This window comes from Salmo trutta, chromosome 36, assembly GCF_901001165.1.
Source record: "Salmo trutta chromosome 36, fSalTru1.1, whole genome shotgun sequence".
Lineage (NCBI taxonomy): Eukaryota > Metazoa > Chordata > Actinopteri > Salmoniformes > Salmonidae > Salmo > Salmo trutta.
In genome coordinates this window covers 25,888,711-25,904,306 of record NC_042992.1, presented here as the reverse complement: position 1 = coordinate 25,904,306, position 15,596 = coordinate 25,888,711, and positions in this window count along the sequence as shown.

Genomic DNA, 15,596 nt, shown 5'->3' with positions numbered 1-15,596 from the left:
TGATGTGGCCACGTCAATTGGTTCTGGAGAGAATTATTGCAGACAATCACAGTGATTTCCATTCACTGGTCCATGATGGACCATGCTACAAATACAGAGTGCCATTCAGTGCTGCTGCCCTATTTCAAGCATAGCAGTAAATAAGTGCCTCTTCACTGGAGGATCCTGATGGGTGATTATTGGAAAAACACACTAATTATCCACTCCTGATCTCTCTCTCTCTCACTCACTCACTCACACACACCTGATAACACAAGAGTCTGGGGGGAGGAGTTACCCATAGCTCAGATAGCTGATAGGCCACTAGTTTTGGGGGTTGAAGGGGGTCAGAGTGAGACAGACCGAGATTGAATGGATCGCAATAACATCTGAGTTCCACCGAGTTCTACAGTGAGCCAGATAAGTTTATTGTTATGGGCAACCCTTCTAACCCTCTGTTAGCCTGTATTTCGAAGCCATTTAAACCTGGTTCGCCGATTAATCTTGAGCAACCATCTCATCATTCTTCTAGTTAGCTAACTGGCTGAGGAGTGGACCCTCTAACGCCACATTGGTGTCAGAAGTGGGATGGCGGCCGTTGGGCCATCGGAACATACAGTCCGGGACGTGTGAGGGGGTTGAGGTTAGTTGAAGCACGGGGACGTGCCTTGCCATTCGGAGGGGGAAATGTACTGATCCTCGCTATATGAACCACGTTACAATTCCCACCAAGTGGGTTAACCCTATTGGCACGATGTGTATGGTGTTTGCCTTTCACTCCAGCGACCTGGGTTTGCTATAGTATCATTATCATTAAAGGACCTGAACCCAGGTCTCCTGCATTACACAAGACTGTGCTAGCCTGTTGAGCTGAAGCCTAAGTATGAGCTTGGGGACTTTACTCTCAAGCAAGGTTACTCATCACGCAAGTGTGGTTCACCAAACCATTTCCACATGAATGGAACAAACCTGCTTGTATCCAATTGATTCTGACACTAGCTGTCAGCCTAACAGTGTTTGCCATGTTATGCCATGCCAATTAATTGGCAACTGAATATGACTTAGAGCAACAAGCCTTTTTAATGGCCGTATAATCGGTTCATCCAGCTGTCCTTTTTGAACTGGTTTGGGCTGAGATAAACCATAAACCAGTCAGCTCCTGTGGCCATATAGACCTTATGTTACCTCTCCACGCTGCCATCCTTTCCCTCAGCATTTACTGCAGCCAACTACTGTACTATAGCCAGAAAATTGTTAATTACAGGGCAAAGCTTTTTGGATGGCAGAGATGACATCATTCAGAAATATGAATGAATGTATTTGTCTGTCAGAGATGTAGTGGCTATAGCGGCCATGTTAGGGATAAAAGTTATGTACCATACCCATGTTCTGTCTACTCAATGGATTAACCCCTATAAAGAAAGTGCTTGTCAGACAGACACACACATATGCACACCCTGTATATACAAACGCATACAGTATAAACATATACTGTCCATGTATATACAAACGGTTAGTGTGGAAACTAGGAGGAGTTGTACTTTGTTTTGTCTTTTCATCTTTGTTTTTTGTGCTCTGTGCTGTAAAATTATACACCTCTCCATCGTCCTTATTTCTTGTTGGCATGAACTCTTTACCTCACTGTCCACCATTCCTTCTACTCCGTCTCCTGGTCCTCTCTCTGTCCCACATCCCTCCGTCTCTCCCTTCACCAGTCCCTGCATGGCCACAATGTTCTCTCTCTCTGTCGCTCTCTTTATCGCTCTTCCTCTCTCACTCTCTGTTTCTGTCTCTGTCTCTAGGCCTGTCTGTGAACAAACTCTGCGGTTCTTTGCAAGCTCCCTATTTGACCTTCTCCGCTCCTTTCCCTAGCACTCGTAGCACATTGATAAGTGCTGGGAACCCAGTGCCAAGGATATACAGAGCAGAGTAGAGAGGGGACAGGGACAAGGCCTTTCCAGTGCAGGGACACAAAAGCCTGCTTGGCCATATTCACTTCTAGCCCACAGCCAAGAGAAGAGTAGTACTGCTGGAAGAACCATGCATGGCCATTCTTGTACTTCTGCACACTATTCTGCATTTCTGCATTGCATGAAGCGCTGCCAGTCTTAAAATACTGCCTAATGTTTACAGTTCCATTGTGTTGGAACAGAGGGACACACACACACACACACAGGGACAAGGAGGCACAGGGACAAGGAGGCACAGATCATTTCACACACTGACAAACTAATACACATGCAGATATGTAAAGTAAACACAGAGCAAAATTACAGCTGTAGGCTGTTGACTTGTTCATAATGTTTATTAAAACTCACTCATGGAATCGTGGAGACCAAGTGCTGTTTCTGTGAGCAGGAGGAGTGTGTATAGTTTATCTACTGGTAAGCCAGTGGAGACAGGCTGAGTGGAGAAGAGCTGAGAGGAACTGTGTCACTGTGTTAATACCTACTTGGTCTAGTTCCGCCAGGGCGGCCCAGCAGGATGAGTAGCTAATCCACCAAAGAAGAAAGTGTCTGTGATCCACTTAGTCCCCTGAGGAACCTGCTCTTGTCCTGTCGTCACTTTCCTTCACTGCAGATCAAGAGCTTAACGCTGATTCTACTTACCCTATTTCTTGTTCCTCAAATAGTACTTCCTGTATGGTTGCCAAGTCACAAGGAGTTGGATCATTGATTACTTGGCCATTTTCTTTGATTACACCCAGTCCTTTATTAATTGTAGCTCACTGAAAACTGTAAACCATTTGATTTTGTTGAGAAAGATAAAAGCTCATTGGAAACAGGTGTCTTTGAGTATGATTTCAGTTTGACAATTTTTTCAAAATACTTGCCACATCTTATTTTTTCTTTTCTTTTGTTTGTTTTAAAAGTGAGGCTGGTTACCATGTCCACAAGCACAATGGGGAATATTGATGGGATAGTGACCAGCAACTTCTACATAGACACATCTGTGCCTGTGTCTACACTTACATACAACTTCTGTTATTAGAATACAAAGATCGCATTGTGGTCGGATTGTGTTCAGATCTGTTCAGATTATCTGTCTGATTACTTCAGGAGGTCATCAGGGGCCTAGACTTGACAGTTCATATAGCTCTTTTTTCTGATCATGGAATTCCGAACATGTAATGCTTCTACACCTAAATCTATCGTGTCCACATTGTTTCCGGATTCCCTTTTCCCGCACTATATTCAAATGTATTATTATTTTTATTTATGCTAGTATTCATTCTGCAAACTGTGGAACACACTAAATCTGATAAAACAACTTAATGGCAGTAGCCTAACTAGCCAGCTAACCTCTGTAACTAGTCAGCAAGCTAGCTAGCAGAGCTAAAGGGATCGCAAACAGGTTAGCATAATTAATCTAAATAAGCCAGCTAACTGGCTAGCATTTATAAAGGCAGCAAACACGTTCCTCACACACTAGGAACGTATTTCCTAGAACGTTTAATAAAAAAGGTTCCTCTTGCTCCCAAAAGACAGATTTTCTGGAGACTTGTGGGCTGATGACATTGCCCATTGTATGCGCTTTCGGTAGCCTGATTGTGTCCAGACTGAGGAGAAGCCCATCCAGACTGAGGAGAAGCCCATCCAGACTGAGGAGAAGCCCATCCAGACTGAGGAGAAACCCATCCAGACTGAGGAGAAACCCATCCAGACTGAGGAGAAACCCATCCAGACTGAGGAGAAACCCATCCAGACTGAGGAGAAATCCATCCAGACTGAGAAGAAACCCATTCAGACTGAGGAGAAACCCATCCAGACTGAGAAGAAACCCATTCAGACTGAGGAGAAATCCATCCAGACTGAGAAGAAACCCATTCAGACTGAGGAGAAACCCATCCAGACTGAGAAGAAACCCATCCAGACTGAGGAGAAACCCATTCAGACTGAGGAGAAATCCATCCAGACTGAGAAGAAACCCATCCAGACTGAGGAGAAACCCATCCAGACTGAGAAGAAACCCATCCAGACTGAGGAGAAACCCATCCAGACTGAGAAGAAACCCATCCAGACTGAGGAGAAACCTGCACATGTCCCTGGCTGTGTCTACACTTGACACTTACATGCGACTTCTGCTATCAGAATACGAAGATTGCATTGAAAAGACAGGCCGCATTGTGTTGAGATCTGGCTGACCACTTCAGGAGGTGGTCAGGGATGTATTGTGTGTGGATTTCATGCGACTTTTGTCTTTTCAATGTGATCTTATTCTGATTGCATGTCGCATGTAAGTGTCAATTGTAGACTCAGCCAGGGACACATTGTGTGCAGATTTCTCCTCTTGAAGCTTTATGTCCACAAGATGCATCAAACTCTTAGCGTTCTGGCGGAAGTCATTCATTGTCAATGGAGAGCATTCCTCAACGCTATGGTTAGGATGCCGCACTAGGCTCTGGTGTGTTCTGTGTACCGCATATGTTCAATATTTTAAATCCGCGCTGCATTAACGTGTGGTGGTATAAACAGAAGTTCACCATACAGAGGCCAAATGATAATGACTATTGTATAGTTGGCGACAAGATGATACCGGCTGAACGACTGGAAATGTGTCTCCTGTAAGAATGACAATGGGACAATTCATCATCACTACACTTAGGTAGTGTGCCCTGTAGGGTAGTTTTCAGGAAGCCAGCCAACAGAATGGTGCGCATAATGAATATGCAAACATATGAAGTGACACCGAATGCGCATACAATGGGCGATGTCATCAGCACTCTGCCTACAAGTCTCCAGAAAACTTGTGTTTTGTGAGCGAGGCACACTTTTTCATTAAACTTGGAGGAAATATGTTCCTAGCGTGTGAGGAATGTGTTTTCTGGCTTCATAAATGCTAGCCAGCTAGATAGCTTATTTAGAAAAATGCTGGCTATTTACAGAGGTAAGCTGGTTAGTTGGGCAACTGCCACCAAGTTGTTTTTGTGTTATCAGATTTGGCGTGTTCCACTGTTTGCAGAATGCATACTGGCATTTGAATATAGCACTGAAAAGGGAATCGGAACACAATATGAACATGGTAGACACATTTAAATGTAGGTGTAGAAGCACTATGTTTTAGGAATTCCATAATCACATCTCCATGATCAGAATACAAAAGCTGCATGAACTGTCAAGTCTAGACAAGGCCTGTGTTTGTGTACTAAACATGCATGGAGCATTGTAAAGGGGATCTATCTGGTTTATTATAAGTTGCAACGGAGACACCTCCAGAACAAAAGTAGAGACAATGTTAATCACACAGCAGCGAATGTTTCGTGAACACCAGCTTGAGAGGTTTGTAGGAAGTCACAGCCTCAGCTGCTACAGAATCACAGTGTCACACATTAGGGTCCTTCCACCACTTTGGTGCCTTTTGAGATGTGTAACTTGGGGATTTTTATTTCACCTCATTTTAACATTCTGTCATAAAGAGCACATGTTCAACTTATATAAAAAGTGGAAAAAAAGACTAGTAAATGGCTATCAAGTGCCAAATAAAGTAACAGGGTTGACCGTAACAGGGTTGACCGTAACAGGGTTGACAATTTCATCTTAAATCAGACATAAATCCCCTTGTGACAGGGAGAATTTTCAGAATTTCTATCCATTCTATCTATTGGTGACGCCTTCTGCCGACCCGCTCAATTTTCCACCGCTAAACACCAGAAAATGGCCAAAAAGAGTAGAACCAGCCCACCTGCTTTTACACTATGATTTGACTATCAGATGTTCAATGTCTCTTTTGATTAAAATGATAGTTCAGTTCATGTAACAGAGTTGACCTTAAAATGTGGGTCATAAATGAATCACTCATCACACGAAATAAATTAGAATCTTCAGAAATGAAAATAATTAGAGCTTTACGGTGAAAACTTGGAAACAAATTGTGGTTAAGTGGGTTAAAATCTTCCTGGAAGTCCCAGAGGGTGCATGGAGGAGTAAGGAGATGAAGAGACAAGCCAGTCAGTCCCTGCTATCTGATGGAGGGGAAATAGGCTAGTATAGACCCCTGCTGATCTGCACTATCTTAATTGTACAGTAATCTTATACATGTAGACCTGGAGGTTAGAGTTAGTCGTGGTCATACACATGTAGACTAGGAGGGTCAGCTCCCGTCCATGAGGACCAAAGTATCAAACGACATTTGGGTTGTACCGTGTCTACTATTTGACGTGTCAGATAACACTAACCAATTAGAGGACGCAGAACAACCCAAACTGCGTTCGATACCAAGTGTCCAGTTGTCATTTCAGCTGTTTGCGATACCTTGCTGCCTGTCCTACTGGTTAGCCCAACAGTAGTCTCAGCTTGGCAGCTCTCCTAACACTCATAACAGCTAAGAAAGCCAGTGAAAGCAATAGCATTTCAGAAAATCTCAATACCGTGTAATGCCTGCCATGTCTTGATTCAGTTCCAAAAATCATTACTCTTTTCTGACAGAGTTTCCCTTTTTGTTTACAGTAAATACCAAAATGGAAGCTGAGATTTTATATCCAGTCTATATTAAAGCAGGAAACCAAGAGCAGGACTTTTTCTCGATAATATTTATCATACGTTGGTTGTGTGGTCTGGTACCAGGGAGGGCAGTAAAGAAAGGGGTTTGACTGCGAGCATGTCATCTGTGGGGGGTAGTTGACTGATTTCATGTTTGTCTGTTAAGAGAGGCTTCCAACGTCTGCTCTGCTGTGAAAGACGGGTCACAAGGTACAGTAAGAGAAAGATGAAATAACATTTGACTCTCCTGTTTTACCATGTAAGTGGTAAAGGTGTTGCTTCTGTGCTATCTTATCTTCTCTGTGCGTGTGTCTCTCGCCCGCAGTCGCTCTGTATGTTCATGTGTGCGTGTGTGAATGCCGACACATCTGTGTGCGTCCATGCGTTCATGTGCGTCTCACATTTTCACCTCTGTTCCGTTTCTTACACCTTTTTCTGCTAGTGGAGTACGAAGTTAGTAGATGAAACTGTGTAGAACTTAAAGACGAGATCAATATCATCTAGGATCACTTTCATAACCTGGGTTGCGTCCACAATGACACTATGTTCCCTGTTCTGTGCATTACTTCTGACCAGAGTTCCTATCACAGGAGGTTGGTGGCACCTTCATTGGGGAAGGGTATCAAACACATGGTTTCCATTTGTTTGATGTCATTCCATTTACTCCGTTCCAGCTATTATTATGAGCCGTCCTCACCTCAGCAGCCCCCACTGGTTCCTATGTACCCTGGTCAAAAAGTAGTGTACTATACTGAACAAAAATATAAATGCAACATAAAGTGTTGGTTTCAGGAGCTGAAATAAAATAGCATTTCTCCTTTGCCAAGATAATCCATCCAGCTGACAGATGTGGCATATCAAGAAGCTGATTATACAGCATGATCATTACACAGGTGTACCTTGTGCTGGGGACAATAAAAGGTCACTATAAAATGTGCAGTTTTGTCACACAACACAATGCCACAGATGTCTTAAATTTTGAGGGAGCTTGCAATTGGCATGCTGACTGCAGGAATGTCCACCAGAGCTTTTGCCAGATCATTTGTCAATTTCTCTACCATAAGCTGCCTCCAATGTCGTTTTGGCAGAATTTGGCAGTGCCAAAGGACCTCCATATCCGTCTTCTTCACCTGCAAGATCGTCTGAGACGAGCCACCTGGACAGCTGATAAAATTGTGGGTTTGCACAACCGAAGAATTTCTGCACAAACTGTCAGAAACAGTCTCAGGGAAGCTCATCTGCGTGCTCATCGTCCTCACCAGGGTCTTGACCTGACTGCAGTTCCGCGTCGTAACCGACTTATGTGGGCAAATGCTCACCTTCAGTGGCCACTGGCACGCTGGAGAAGTGTACTCTTCACGGGCGAATCGCGGTTTCAACTGTACCAGCAGACGGCAGTATGGCGTTGTGTGGGCGAGCGATTTGCTGATGTCAATGTTGTGAACACAGTGTCCCATGGTGGTGGTGGGGTTATGATTTTGGAAGGCATAAGCTACGGACAAAGAACACAATTGCATTTTATCGATGGCAATTTGAATGCACAGAGATACCGTGATGAGATCCTGAGGCCCATTGTCTTGCCATTCACCCGCTGCCATCACCTCATGTTTCAGCATGCTAATGCTAATTGCCACAAGGATCTGTACACAATTCGGCCCCACATCTCCTGGATGCTGAAGATTTCCCAGTTCTTCCATGGCCTGCATAGTCACCAGACATGTCACCCGTTGAGCATGTTTGGGATGCTCTGGATCGATGTGTATGACAACGTGTTCCAGTTTCCGCCAATATTCAGCAACTTTGCACAGAAATTGAAAATGAGTGGGACAACATACCACAAGCCACAATCAACACCCTGATCAAGGAGATGTGTCGCGCTGCATGAGGCAAATGGTGGTCACACCAGATACTGACTGGTTTTCTAATCCATGCCCCTACCTTTTTAGGTAGGTATGTGACCAACAGATGCATATCTGTATTCCAGTCATGTGAAATCCGTACATTAGGGCCTAATGAATTTATTTCAGTTGACTGATTTCCTCATATGAACTGTAACTCAGTAAAATATTTAAAATTGTTGCATGTTACGTTTATATTTTTGTTCAGTATAGTTAACTCATAATAACACTGTATATATAATGTTCATTGCTATCAATGCTGCTGAGGTTATGGAACTGATATGTATGGTGTATGTTCTGTCTGTCTGCAGGCAACAGATTAAGTTTATGTAGTAGGATGGACAGTGAAGAGAAAGGGTGAGGGGGGGCAGAGTATGTATCAAATAGGTGGAATGTAAAAGATGTTTGAGTAAGACTTCACTTGGTAAACTGTTTGGGACATGGAGGGAGAGAGATACAGAGAAAGAGATGGAGAGTAAGAGGGAGAGAAAGAAGGAAGAGCGATAGAGAGACCGACGTCTGAACCAGCTTGCAGGTGATTAGCTCACTTATGTCAGGCCTGGTTTCCAGGGTCACAGTAAGCAGCTAGATCCAGGTTGCCGTAGCGATGGCATACAGTAGTGTTACATCACAGCGATCAGCCTCTTAGGTAATGACAAGCTGTCTGGTTATCACACTCACTGATCTGATTCCCCCAACAGACAACACATAGGGAAAACACAACCTGCTAGCCATGGGAAGGCAAGGCCAACAACCTGAGTGTGTGTGTGTGTGTCAGTCAGTCAGTCAGACACTTCCCCTTCACTCTTAGGAAAAAAGGTGCTATCTATAACCTTAAAGGGTTCTTCAGCTGTCCCAATAGGAGAACCCTTTTTGGTTGCAAGTAGAACCGTTTTGATTCCAGTTAGAATCCTTTTCGGTTACAGGTATAGACCTTTCTACAGAGGGTTCTACATGGAACCCCAAAGGGCTATACCTGGAACCAAAATGAGTTATCCTATGGGGACAGCCGAATAACCCTTTTGGAGCCCTTTTTTCTAAGATTGTACAGACAGAAAAACATGTCTGATAGACTCTGTAATCGTTCTGTAACAGATAGACCACAACATGTTTGTCTATGTCTGCAACACATTAGCCGGGCCCTCTCTCCTCCACATGCATCATATATTTGCTCTCTCTTTCATATACAGTGCATTCGGAAAGAATTCAGACCCGTTGACTTTTTCCACATTATGTTATTTTACAGCCTTATTCAAACATTTATTAAATATGTTTTCCCCTCATTAATCTACACACAAAAACCGGTGTTTAGAAATTTTAACAAATGTATTGAAAATAAAAAAACGGAAATATCACATTAACATAAGTATTCAGCTCCTTTACTCAGTACTTTGTTGAAGCACCTTTGGCAGCGATTACAGCCTTGCGTCTTCTTGGGTATGACGCTACACCTGTATTTGGGGAGTTTTTCCCATTCTTCTCTGCAGATCCTCTCAAGCTCTGTCAGGTTGGATGGGGAGCATTGCTGCACAGCTATTTACAGGTCTCTCCAGAGATGTTGGGATTAAGTCTGGGCTCTGGCTGGGCCACTCAAGGACACTCAGAGACTTGTCCCGAAGCCACTTCTGCTTTGTCTTGGCTGTGTGCTTAGGGTCATTGTCCTATTGGAAGGTGAACCTTTGTCCCAGTCTGTGGTTCTGAGTGCTCTGGAGCAGGTTTTCATCTTTCCTTTTATCCTGACTAGTCTCCCAGTCCCTACCGCTGAATAACAGTGCCAGGTTTCCTCCATACATGACACTTGGCATTCAGGCCAAAGAGTTCAATCTTGGTTTCATCAGACCAGAGAATCTTGTTTCTCATGGTCTGAGAGTCCTTTCGGTGTCTTTTTGGCAAACTCCAAGCGGACTGTCATGTGCCTTTTACTGAGAAGTTGCATCCGTCTGGCCACTCTACCATAAAGGCCTGATTGGTGGAGTGCTGCAGAGATGGTCGTCCTTCTGGAAGGTTCTCCCATCTCCACAGAGGAACTCTGACAGAGCTCCAGAGTGACCATCGGTTTCTTGGCCACCTCCCTGACCAAGACCCTTCTCCCCCCGACTGCTCAGTTTGGCCAGGTGGCCAGCTCTAGGAAGAGTCTTGGTGGTTCCAAACTTCTTCCATTTAAGATTGATGGAGGCCACTGTGTTCTTGGGGACCTTCAATGCTGCAGAAATGTGTTGGTAACCTTCCCCAGATCTGTGCCTTGACACAATCCTGTCTCGGAGCTCTACGGGCAATTCCTTCAACCTCTTGGCTTGGTTTTGTGGGACCTTATATAGACAGGTGTGTGCCTTTGTAAATCATGTCTAATCAATTGAATTTACCCCTGGTGGATTCCAATCGTTGTAGAAACATCAAGGATGATCAATGGAAACAGGATGCACCTGAACTCAATTTCGAGTTTCATAGCAAAGGGCCTGAATACTTATGCAAATAAGGTATTTCAGTTTTTTTTATTTTTACATTTACATTTCTAAAAACCTGTTTTCGCTTTGTCATTATGTGGTATTGTGTGTAGATTGATGAAGAAAAAAACGTAGCAAAATGTGGAAAAAGTGAAGGGTCTGAATACTTTCCGAATACACGGTATGTCAACAAAATACCCAGGGCCTCTATTGTAAGGAGTTATAGCTGTATATCTGGTTGTTGCTATATGACTGTAGAGTTATGATATGTTATCTAGAAGCTTTAGCTCCCATATGTTACCATCCAGCCGTGGTCAATGATCAAGCCAAACATTCTGACAAAAATAATTCGATTTTTTAAAATTTCATTTTCCACTTTTCAGCCTTTTTCTGCTTTTCCCAGCTCTGTCTGTGACACTGTAAATAAAAGTAGTCCTGGTCATAAGCATTGCAAAAAAGTAGTGCACTTTATAGGAAATAGGGTTCCATTTGGGATGCAGACGGAGATTGTGATTCCTGGAGATTTCCCTCTCTCTTTCTGAGCAGAGGTTGTTTTATGGTCACGTTTCGGCATTTAGGAGCACAGAAAGTTCCTTCTTAATTAGGGGTGTGATCGGGGAAAGTTTCTAGGAAACTGGGAAAACTGCGAGTTAGTACACATTCTGTTCCGACTTCAACCACAGGAGGGGAAAATATCTGAGGATTTCCTGGGAACCAATGACCGTATCCCGCCTGTATAAACTAGACTAGTTTATTGGGGTGTGGATGGTTCTCTCTCGTTCTGTGTGTGTGTGTGTGTAAATGTGTGTGTTCAATATGAGAGGAATTTTAGGAGATAAACCTCAGATTAAGAAATGGCTAGACTAGTCAAACATGACTGCCACTGTGGTTGTCTGTGCCCAACGAGAGGCCATTTATACAGCCCTTAGGGCAGTCCTTTAGGGCAGTGTTCAATACAGTAAAGGGTTCATATATGCTATCGAACACTCTCTCTCTTTCTCGCCCGCTCTCTCTGTCTCTCTCTTTCTTTGTAACACTGATACAGACAGAGCCTGTTGTTCTAAGTGCCATTGATAGGGTTAGAATGGCTCCAACAGTGAGTATATTATCCATGTCGATACCTCCTGTCCAAAGGCCCAGGCAGTGAGTGTCAATGGAAACTTTCTGGCCCCAAATGTTGCTCCCCCAGCCATCCACGTTCATTATTAGAATCCTTGGTTATGGAACGAACACAGGCTGGCTGGGAGGAATACAGCCAGGCAGAGGATGTTGCTGGGTAACCGGGACCCTATTGAAGACGGGTATTAACAGCTTGAGTGGAGAGGTGGAGATGGAGGGGTGGAGAGGAGGAGAGGGGAGTAGCGGAACAAACAGCTGTAAGTGGCCATAAAGTGAACCTGTGTGTCCAGACTGTCCACAGCTTCCATCAGGGGAGGAAACGTAAGAGTGTGTCCTGTGTTTCTCCATCAATTTCTCTCTTTTTCTCTCTCTTCATCTCTCCATCCGTCTCTTGTTCGTGCGTGAGTGCATGTTTACCTGCCTATGTGTGTGTGTTGAGATCCCATGGCCCCTTGGGCCCAAATGATGAATGGATATGAACGGTAAACAGTCCGAAAAGAGCCACAGTAGCAGATCACTGCAGGGATAGGATAATAGTACATAGAAGGAGGACAGGGAGAGGACTGTTCCCTCTCCCACCAGGTTCAGTGTTACCCTGCAGACAGCAGACTGGGGCTGGGACAGGAGCTGGTGGAATTTGCCACTGTGGTGATGTAGGCCTTGTCTGGGGCTTTTCCCAGCCAACTGTCAAGTCTACTTATTAAGTCTGTCCTTTTTCCTTTTTATTTCTCTCTCACATCAATGTATCATCCATTTTAAAGTAAAGTAGAGGCTATGTATAAAATATTGAAATTAGTGTCCGGTGGGTTTTTTCATACTGTCTGGCTTCCTAGACGATGGAATGTTTTTTCTTGTATGTAGCAGGGTCAGAGTGGGTCTGTGGTCAGGGTTGGGCTGCTGAGCGATGGTCTTGGTTTGACAGGGTCACACCGAACTATGTGACGTGCAGACCAGAACAGTGTGCGTCAAACACTGACATACTACACACTACTACACAGATCTTCTGTGACCCATATACACTACACTAACCTATTCCAATATCCCCACTAGCAGGCTATACTCCTCAGAATACTTGCCCAATACATTTCTTAGTTGTAAGTAGTGTGCGTATATGGACATTATAGCCTACAGCCTGAGATTTAGTGCGTAGTCATGATCATCTGTTTATCATAACACTTAGGCTAATTGGACATGAGATTTAACTGAGCGATGTCCCCCACCCCCACCTCCTCCACTTCCATTCCCTATGGTCGGAAAGGTCCATGCTGAAGATTTTACAGCAGATGGAAATTACCTTTGAACACAGTTGAGACACAGTGGGGCTTATTTAGCAAATGTTCTTGGGGTGTTTTCACACATTTGAAACTGTCACCACAAGCTAACAATTATCAATAGTGCTCAATAAATATTTTTCTAACTACAGTATATTAGTGGAGGAACTCCAGTATGTTGATAAATCAGCATCAGCAGTGAGAGAATGGTCAGGTGGAAGAAAAGCATGAAGAAACACAATGACACTATATGGAAGATTTGATGGATGAGCTTCTTCAGAATCCGAGCTGAGTCCCGGCAGTAGGACGGCGGTACTGTTGGTATTCTGACTGGGGGTGACAGTTCTCCCCCGGTGCCTGTGAAGCAGCAGAGAGACAGCTCAGAGACGGGGTTAGCTATGTGTCTCCTGCCCAACGGTGTTGGTGCCAGGGGATAGCTGGTCAGTTGTGTGGTGCCTCTAGTCCCCTCACACTCAGCTGAGATGAGGTGGTACCAGTAGCCGTGTCAAACCACCAGGAGCAGGCACTGATAGACAGGACTGAGAGTTGGCCAACTGAAGACACCATGTTTACGATTCGGCCACTGCCTAGTCCGCTGTGCCTAGTCCCCTCACTGTCTGTCTGAGTCTATAGGGGCTCCATATTATTAAGGATTACTACTATGGACTGTAGAGCTACTGTGAAAAGGGTTGCAACCCATTGACACAGAGTCAAGGGCAGGCTGGGTTGCTGGTGGGGAGCTCAACTGAGGACTTTCCGTCCTTCGATCCTACTGTATCCCCAGTAAATACTGGCTTGGATGTCACACAAGTAAGATGTCTGGCTTTGTAGAAACCATAAAATACACTGTGAGGGATTGAGAGAGAAAGAGAGAGATAGAGGGAGAGAGGAGAGAAACAAAGCAGCCTGGGAGACTGAGAGGATCAGGGTGTTTCTTGATGCTTGGAGTTGTTTAATGAGTGTCATGTGTGAGCTGTTAGTCTGGGGGTTCTGGGGTTTGTTGGACAGGGAGTTACATTACATTATTTGGACAGAATTTATCTAATATTATTACCTATACCCGAAAATAACTTTTTGGGATATTAGATCGGTGTTCACTCACCAGAAATCCAACCAGAAATTAAACTTCCCTGACTTGGATCCTTTGTTTGAACTTCCCGGAGAAGAGGGAGGAGAAGTGGGGTTTTGGTCAGACTCAGGTGGTGAACAAACCATCCACCGCTTCCGAGTATATTTCTCTCTAACTTTCAGTCCCTAGACAATAAAGTAGACGAGCTCAGGGTGAGAATCTCCTTCCAGAGACATAACCCACTGGGCAAAAACTGGTTGAGTCAACATTATTTCAATGTGATGACATTGAATAAAGGTGGAACACTGATTGGATTTGCAAAAAGTCATCAACGTAAGACAATGTAGTATTTTTTTCACCCAAGACAGAACGCATCTCCTTCCTGAGCGGTATGACAGCTGCGTGGTCCCATGGTGTTTATACTTGCGTACTATTGTTTGTACAGATGGGATTTTCTCATGATGTCAAGCAAAGAGGCACTGAGTTTGAAGGTAGGCCTTGAAATACATCCACAGGTACACCCCCAATTGAATCAAATGATGTCAATTAGCCTACGAGAAGCTTCTAAAGCCATGACATAATTTCTGGAATTTTCCAAGCTGTTGAAAGGCACAGTCAACTAAGTGTATGTAAACTTCTGACCCACTGGAATTGGGATACAGTGAATTATAAGTGAAATAATCTGTCTGTAAACAATTGTTGGAAAAATGACCTGTGTCATGCATAAGGTAGATGTCCTAACCAACTTGCCAAAACTATAGTTTGTGAACAAGAAATTTGTGGAGTGGTTGAAAAATGAGTTTTAATGACTCCAACCTAAGTGTATGTAAACTTCCAACGTCAACTGTAGGTCACTCTAATATATCTACTGCTGTACATATATGTAAATTAATCCGGTGTATATACGTATAGATTGCATTTGGATTACTGTTGCAGTGCTATTTGGGTTGTTAATTGGATTCATTCCGACATTTCTTGATTTCTTGTTATGTTTAAAAATGATTTGCTGATTATTTGTGTTCTTGTTTGACATTTTAATGCATTGTTAGAAGCTAGTAACATAAGCATTTCACTGAACCCGCAATAACATCTTCTAAATTGTGTACACAGCCAATAAACTTGGATTTGATTTGGAAAGTGTTGCTGAGGAGGATCAAGGAAGATGAGTTCCAGAGGCTCCTGCAGGCTCAACACCAGGCATGACAGGGTAGGCCATGCTGTGCCAGATCATTCTGCACCGGAACCCAACCATGAGGCCCTGAGCAGCCAGACAAAGGCAGAGTTCTAATACTTCAGGTAGGTATCATTCCTTCTGAGCTATCCTTCTGGATTAGTGA